Genomic DNA, 8885 nt, shown 5'->3' on the forward strand with positions numbered 1-8885 from the left:
TTATTCTCATCCTAAATCCAAACCAGAGCACTATACTAGTCACTAGGAAGAAAATTAACTCTCACCCAGCCAAAATCAATACAAATTCAAAGAAATTAGCTTATTCTTGTGCGCATCCTGTGCAAAGCACTAACCTTGATACAACAAAGGCATTTTTTCAAACAGAGAATTATGTCTAATTGTTTTTTGTTTATTTAGGTATAAATGAGCTTGTTTCACAGCAGGCATACATGGATTTAGTTTTAGGAGTACTTTTGTTATCATTTTATTTCTTAAACAAATGAATTTATTGTAATAAATGTAAAAAAAATCCTTTCCTTTCATTAACTTCATTTTATTTACTAGAAAAATAGAATCATAGTATCACACAATCATAGAATGATTTTGGTTGGAGGGGACCTTTAAAAATCATTTAGTCCAAACAAAATCAGGTTGCTCAAAATAACATGCACCCTGGCCTTGAAAACATCCCATGATCCACAACTTCTATGGGCAACATATTCCAGAGACTCACCACTCTCATCCTAAAAAATTTCTTCCTTATGTCCAGTCTAAATCTATCCTCTTTTAGTTTATATCTGTTGCCCCTTCTCCTCTCACTACAGATGCTGGTAAAATGTCTATCTTTCTAACAACCCCATTTATATACTGAAAGGCCACAGTAATGTGTTCCCAAAGCCTTCAGTTCTGCAGGCTGAATAACTCCAACTCTCTAACCTTTTCTTCCTAAGAGAGGTGTTCCATTCCTCTGATCACCTTTGAGGCCCTCCTCTGAACACACTCAAACAGTTCCATGTATTTCTTATGCTGGGGGATGCAGAGTTGAACACTGTACTTCAGATGGGGTCTCACCAGGGCAGAGCAGAGGGATAGAATCACCTTCCTTGACCTGCTGGCCATGGTTCATTTTATTCACTCTGGGTTGCAAGCGCACATTGCCAGCTCATATCCAAATTTTTTGTCCATCAGTGTCGCCAAGTCCTTCTCAAAAAAGCTGCTCTAAATCCATTTATTCCCTAGACAGTACTGATACTGAGGATTGCCTTGAGACAGGTGTGGGACCTGGTACTTGGCCTCGTTGAAATTTATGAGGTTCGCATGGGCCTACTCTTCAGAGCTGTCAAGGTCCCTCACTCTGGAGGGCAACCCTACCCCTTTGTGTATCAACTGCACCACACACCTTGGTGTTATCCACAAACTTGGTGAGAGTGCACTCAATCCCACTACCTATGTGATTAATTAAGAGATTAAATAGTGCTGGTCCCCATACAGACCCCTGAGGGACACCACTTCTTACTGCTTTCCATTTGGACATTTCCCCATTTGACTTTTCAGTATTAGGACAAGTACAGATTCCTGCTCCATTGATACACAGTTTTTACAGATATCCCTTCTGATTCACCAAAGCAAAATAATGTTGACTGGTTTTCAGTTACTGTTTTGTACCAGTGTTACTTTGCCAGTTGGGGAATCATCATTTAGTGTCAAAATATGGTAGCCTAAGACATAGAAAACCATCCTATTGCATATTAAAAGTAGAAAGTAAGGGAGCATATGCAGCTGACATTTGTAACAGTTTTGGGAAAAACATCTGTGCTGCTACCACATCAATTCTTGCATGCTGAAGCCAGTTCTGGTTCTATCACTGCTGCATTTGACTAGTTCTATAGTCAGTGGACTTCGCTCAGTTTCATCAGAATTTGTTCTTCATTAACCTGGGTAATTCTTACTGTGGTACTGCTGATATGGCATATAGCAATCATAGTAGTGATGACACACAGTATTATATAGCAATTAACATCATACAATTCAGATCATTGGCTATTCTCACCCAAAATCAAATCCCCTTCAGGTACACATCACACTGCCCCATCCTTCCGCACCACCCACCAAGAGCACACAGGTCCTGGAGCAGAAGCAGTCCCACGGATGTTTTTGCCTTCACCTGAGGCAGGAACAACCCAGACTGTCTTCCCCAGCATATATTTTTTATGTGCACTACAGTGTCTTTATCCCCTTCCACAGTATGTTGATTGGGCACCTTGACTGACAGATCCCCTAATCTAGACTAACTACGTGGCTTTTGCTAAATGTGTATCTCAGCGTGTGAATGTCCCAGCACCCGTTGCTCTCAGTGTAGTCTTTAACAGTCCATCTGATTGTTCGATTCTCCCAGAGGATGGTGCGTGATGGAGGAAGTGATATATCCGCTCAATGCCATGCTCCTTGACCTGGGCGTCTATAAATTTGTCTCAGAAATGTGTCCTGTTGTCTGACTCAGTTCTTTCTGGGGTGTCATGTCTCCATAAGACTTGTACTTTCAAGGCCCAGGAGAGTGTTCTGGGTGGTGGCATGGGGCATGGGATATGTCTCCAGCCATTCGGTGGTTGCTTCCACCATTGTAAACACATGATGGTTGCTTTGGTGGGTTTGTGGAAGTCTGATATAATCAATCTGCCAGGCTCCTTATATTTTTATTTCAGCTGTCACCCTCCATACCAGAGAGGCTTTTAACTGCTTGGCTTGCTTAATTGCAGCACACGTTTCACATTCATGGAAAACCTGTGTGATAGTGTCCGTGTTCAAGTCCACCTCTCAATCACAAGCCCATCTATTTGTTGCATCTTGTCCTCCACGGCCTGAGGCGCCATGGGCCCATGCAGCTATCAGTAATTCACCCTTATGTAGCCAGTCCAGATCCCCCTGAGCCACTTCAGGCTTAGCAGCCTGATCCACCTGATGGTTGTTTTGATGTTCTTCAGTGACCCACGTCCTGGGTTCATGGGCATCTATGTGATGTACTTTTACAGCCTGGTTCTCTACCCTGGCAGCAATATCTTGCCATAGTGGGGCAGCCCAGATGGGTTTGCCTCTACACTGAGAGATGCTCTGCTTCCATTGCTGGAACCACTCCCACAGGGCCTTTGCCACCATCCATGAATCAGTACAGAGAGAGCACTGGCCATTTTCCTCATCAGCAATATGTAAAGCCAGCTGGATTGCCTTCACTTGTGAAGATTGGCTCAATTCACCTTCTTCAGCAGTTTCTGCAGCTTATCGTATAGGACTCCATACGGCAGCCTTCATCTCCGATGCGCTTCTACCATAGGACAGCCCAGCACTGGCAGTCGACCTGCCGGGAAGAGATGTGCTTCAGTACCAATCACTTCTGAAGCTCAAACCACTGTATATGCTTTTTCTCTTTTTCAGTTGGAGGAGAGCGGGCATCAGGTCCTTGATATCCCCATCTCCAAAACCCAGGGCTTGACCTCAAGCTTTCCCTGGTGCTTTCTGCCAGAGGCTTCAGTTAGGGCCATTCTCCCTGGCTACGGTGTAGAGCACATTTTTTACATCTTGTCTTGCCTGGACTGGCCCAAGGACTACCGCATGAACTCTCTCACATTTAATTTGTTCAAAGGCTTGTTGTTGCTCAGGGCCCCATTTGAAATTATTCTTCTGGAAGATAGAGATGGGTCACAGTCAGACTGTAATCTGGAATATGCATTCTCCAAAAACCCACACTGCCTAGGAATGTTTGTGCTTCCTTTCTGCTAGTCAGTGGAGACACAGCTGTCATTTTATTGAGCACATCCACTGGGATCTGATGACACCTGTCTTGCCATTTTATTCTGGAAAACTAGATCTCCTGTGCAGGTCCCTTGACCGTACTTTGTTTTATGGCAAAACTGGCTTTCAGATGGATTTGGACTATTTTCTGCCCTGTCTCAAAAACTTTTGTCTCCTGTGTGGCCCCATACGATGATGTCATCAATGTATTGCAGGTGTTCTGGAGTGTCACCCTGTTCCAACACTGCCTGGATCAGTCCATGGCAAATGGTGGGGCTGTGTTTTGAACCCTGGGTCTCTCAATTCCAGGTGTACTGGATGCCCCTTTAAGTGAAATCTGCACACACTGTGATTAACGTGTTTCTGGTTACTGGCTTCTACAGATGCCAGTTAAATAGGAGGCCATATTTGAGTCTTTTCTAACCACTGAGATTTTCTTACTTGGCAGGAAATTCCTTGCGCTGCCTTTGGTTCCCAGCTATGGGTCACTGTCCTCATGAAGGCTACAAATGGTACACATTTCTTTCTGTGCTCCAGAAAGAAAGCAGAAGCTGAACAAAAGACACATTTAGGTGAAGGAGTTTCACATTTCCTGTACTTAGGGTCAGGGGGCCGAATGCAAGCCACCCAACCTCCCCCAGCTCTGGGGGTTTGCCTGCCTACACTTATGGACAGTGCTTGGTGCAGCTGTGTGGCTTTAAGTCAGAAAGAAGAGACATTTGAGAAGGACCTATACATGGCCACATGCAAGCTATGCCTAACACCCTTGACCCTCTCTTGAGAAATCTTGAGACTACGCCTGTTTCTGGTCATGTAACTCTGATCCTGCCCTGGCGCTTTTCTTATCACCACAGCCAGTTGCTAACACATGACAGCCCAGGGCCTTGGACTTGGCCTTATTTGCCTGGGCTCATCTTGTTGGGGTGCAGTTGGATTGTGTCCTGTCAGGGAGGGGTAGAAGGGGCCTTGCTAGCCTGTGGGCACCCATGCTGACCTTGGACAAATATTCAGACAAATAATACTCAACTGGAAACGCACTGTTATCCAGAACATCTCTCTCCCCCACTGCCACCCCCACGGCATTTATTTCAATTCAATTTTCTTGAGATTATTCAGTTGGTGGTTTGGGTACAAGGTTACAAGTTTTTCCAAAAGTCTTCAATAAATTTAGCAAAGATAAAACATGGTTTTACTCAAAATATAGTGTTAGAAACTAAAATTGGTCCTGAATGCCCTTCCTTTTTAAGATGATAAGAAATTGTTCTTCCAAATAATTTATTTTATAGTCTTTCACACACATCCTGCCTGAAAAAAGATATAGGGGGGGAAAAAAAAAAAAAACCAACAACAAAAAAGTCATTTTTCATGAAAGAAAATTTTTTTTTTAACCAAGATTTATCATGTGTTATAACTATTCAGTGTTTCCCCAGAATATTGTTCTTCAAGTTGTGCTAAAGCATCCGGCTACATCAGGACCATCAATATTTTTTTTTTTTTATGTATCACAAATCCACAGGAAATAGTGCAGATTTTTGAAGTGTGTAATGAATCATAGTTCTGTTATCTCTTTTTTTCAGACCAGTTAACAGAAAGAAAAAGATACCTGTATGTGGAAATTGTAAGATACAATCAGTAGTAGAAATAGATCTGAATGTTCTATGTTGTTCAGCACTTAGAGATTTCCTGTCAAATTCCTCTACTAAAATCAATCATTTCTTAGTCATTTATTAAATAAACCACATAGTTTTAATACTTTAACTTGGTTTATAATTATTAGCAGCTTCATTTGATTATTTAAATGTTAGCCTTCGTCTTTTTGGATTTTGTTTCAGAACATTGAAAATCTTTCCAATTACCTCTGATTTTATCAAAATATTTCCATTTTCTTCTTCCTCTTGACCAAAAATAAATCGAATAACAATGCTTATTGTCATGTCAGAACTCTTTTAGACATTGTATCCTATCTACATTTTGATTTTATATGGTTTTGAAGGGTTATTTTTGTGTCAGGATCACACAGACAGATGAGCATAGCCATCAGACTGGTCAAAAGTACCTAAAGAAACAAACTCTCAGTTAGGCTTAGCAAAAAATGGCAAAAGAAAGGCAATAAATTTAAAGTGATCCCTTTCTTCTGATTGTTACACAATTTTCCAGAAAAGCTGCTCCTTAGTTATACAGTAATCATATTGCCCTTGGAATAAGGTGCTTGTTAATTTTATTTCTTGGTCAGTGATAAGCTGATCAGCTCTAACTGCTGTAGTGGAAAAGATAAGGTGCAAAGGAACTGCAAGCAGTAGGTACGGTGGCTCCCCACTGGAACCAATTAAATCCCAACACAAGTAGAGTCTAATACACTCATCTTATTGGAATAAATCCTGTTTCTTCCAGAGTGAGGCAAGGACCACTTAGATGCCAAACCATAAGTAGTGAGTAATTTTGAGCACACAAATATAATTGAATGTAAATATACCCCAAGCACTGAATCTCTTTGATGAGTTAATTTTCAGAAAATTAACAGGATCATGGTGAGTAGCCAAAAAGGAAGATAATGAAAAAATATGCCACCTTGTCTCCAAAATTCATATTTCTCATGTTTCTTAAAAAAATAGAAAGAAAAAACTTGTACTAATTTAAAATTATAAAGCATAATATTATATCTGCACTAAAAAAAAAAAAAAAAAAAAAAAAATCAACTACCCCCACACTGAATACTGGTCACATATATCCTCCCTATTATCACTTTATATTTTTCATGAAGAAAACTTGACCAATAGTGATTTATATAAATTGTATATAAATATATGCAGTCTTAGAAACAGACACATTGGAAAAAGCTGCCTGGATGCATTTGTAAATCAAATTGAATTATATCTGAGTGCAATATATGTCTGTTAAATCAAGTGAAACAATTTAGTTTTTTGCTTCCCACTAGTTTAATTTAGATAAAATATACTCACGATTTATTATCAAGAACTAAGTAAAAAACCAACCAACCAACCAACAATAACAACAACGACATGATTGTAAAAGACGTGGAAAATAATAGGTTTTAATCTGCTTGCAACCTCACAATATATTACATGTACTTTTCTTTTTGTGGTTAACTGTGAAGAAAAATGTGTAAATGCATGTCATCTATAACTTTCAAGTCCTTTCTAATCAATGTTTCCTCCCCCACACATACTTTCATTGGAAAAAATACTGTTCATTTTTCCTTACAACACTCATTCTGTATGTGAAGAAGAGTAACTTCATTCAGTCCCCTCTTTTCAATATGGAAGATTTAATGACTTCTAGACCTTTTAGATTTTTTTTTTTTTTTAATCATAAAGTTTAAAATGTCATGAGTAGAAGTTAACTAGTCATTTAACATTTTCTGGTGGTTTCAAACATGAGCAAGATCAAGACTCATATTACTCATATAACTCATCTGCCTGACTTGCACTTGCAACTCTATGCTGTAGTTTTGAAAACTAGCAAGACAGCCCTAAACAAATACACTGCTGAATTATTCATCTGTGCTGAAGGTCTAACTAAGCAAATGAACAGTTCACCTTTTTGCTTTCATATTTCTCTTATTTCAGCTTAAAGGAGGAGCTGGATAATTTATCACTTCTTTCTTAGGCTTTGGGAGCCTAATTTTGCTTCCCTTTTGGATCAAAATGAACTTCAGGAGTTGTGAGGCTATACAAACCACAGAGTTATGCCTATGTCATCAGCTAAGTAGATACCTAAGTAGAAAGCACCTCTTAGAGCTTTACTTTTTTCAGTAGATAAGTCATGTGAGGATCCCACAGAATGCAATAATTTAATATGAGATTCTTGGTTTAATGTGTCACCTGACAGTGCTTAATGTCCCAAAGGACATAAAATCAAGTTTGTCTGACAAATTCTATTACAGCTGTGTCACCTGACTAACCATTTAATATGCATTTCTCTAGCTATACTTTTAGAACATGAATTCCAGTCTTAAACTGCATTTTCCAAAAGTAGCTGAGCTTAATATTGCATTGCAGTGCACCTTTGTCCTTTCCCTTCCATGAAGAGTAGAGACATAAAAGTGACATAGAAATTGTCAAAGGATTTGCAAGAAAAAGAATTAATTTATCATAATGAAAAGATTAAAAGATAAATATGCTGCAATGTAAATTATTAAAATTTCTATGATACTATGATGTAGTATTTACATAAACATGAGGTTATTTGATTTGGCATGGAGAAGTTTGATGTATATTCCAAAAAGTCTCATGTGAACACAGAGTACTAGATGGAGATTATTCTTTCAGAGATATTTAGTTAAATAGATTGTTCATGCTTGCCTCATAGATTACACTTAGTAATAAACTCATATGGGAGCAATATTATTTCATCTGTCTGCATGCTGTTATTGTCTCTTCATTTTCTCTAGCTGTTTTGCATAATGCCCATAAAAATATGTAGAAAAAAATACACTGTCCAAGACTTCTATACAACTCACAAGAGTAAAATATTATCTCTGGATACCTTTCTGAGGTTCTTTTTTTTTTTTTTTTTTTTTTTTTTTTTTTTTTTTTTTTAAAATGAAATAGCTATGAACTGTGCTTTCTTGCAGATTTATAATGAGAATGTAGCTTGGAGAAAATGATTGCTTAAAAAAAAAAAAAGTGAAATTCCTATCTAGGGTTTTATCCTTGCATTTAGTGCAAACAAGAATATCAGAGAATCAAAATATTCTAAGTAATTATTCTTTTCTCTTATCCATCCCCTTCAGGTGTTAAACACTACTGCTTTAAAAAAAGACTAGAACTGAAGGATTTTTGGACGAATTGAATGTCCTTTTTAAAATTAACTTACAAGCATGACCAAATACTTAATAATATCGTTAATTTTAGAAATAACCAGTTTTCTTCCTTAAAAATAAAACAAAACAAACTTCCACAGTACATATACAACTATTGACTAGTACTGCACATCTAATCTTTATCTGCTGTATGTCTATATACAACAACAGGAACATGTTACTTCAGTGAGTATACAGCATTTATAGAAAACAGCATATGGGGGATGATCCTTTCTCCCAATGTACTTAGAAATGAAACAAACAAGAGAACTTTTGAGAGGAGTTGAAATGCTACTATCTTTCCTTTGGATATAGTAGGGGGAAAAAACAAAACCCAAACCACTTTTGAGCTCTGTGCTCACTGTTAAAATGGATGGAGCTAGTTACTTAACCTAGTTACTCAAGTCCTAGTTTAGCTCTTTGGCCATGACACTGGTTTTCCTCTTTAAAAGACTATGGCATTTTAATTGTGAGGAGTTTCTCAAGAAATGAAATC

This window comes from Athene cunicularia (genome assembly GCF_003259725.1).
Source record: "Athene cunicularia isolate RWA chromosome 2 unlocalized genomic scaffold, athCun1 chr2_part1, whole genome shotgun sequence".
In the NCBI taxonomy this organism is placed as follows: domain Eukaryota; kingdom Metazoa; phylum Chordata; class Aves; order Strigiformes; family Strigidae; genus Athene; species Athene cunicularia.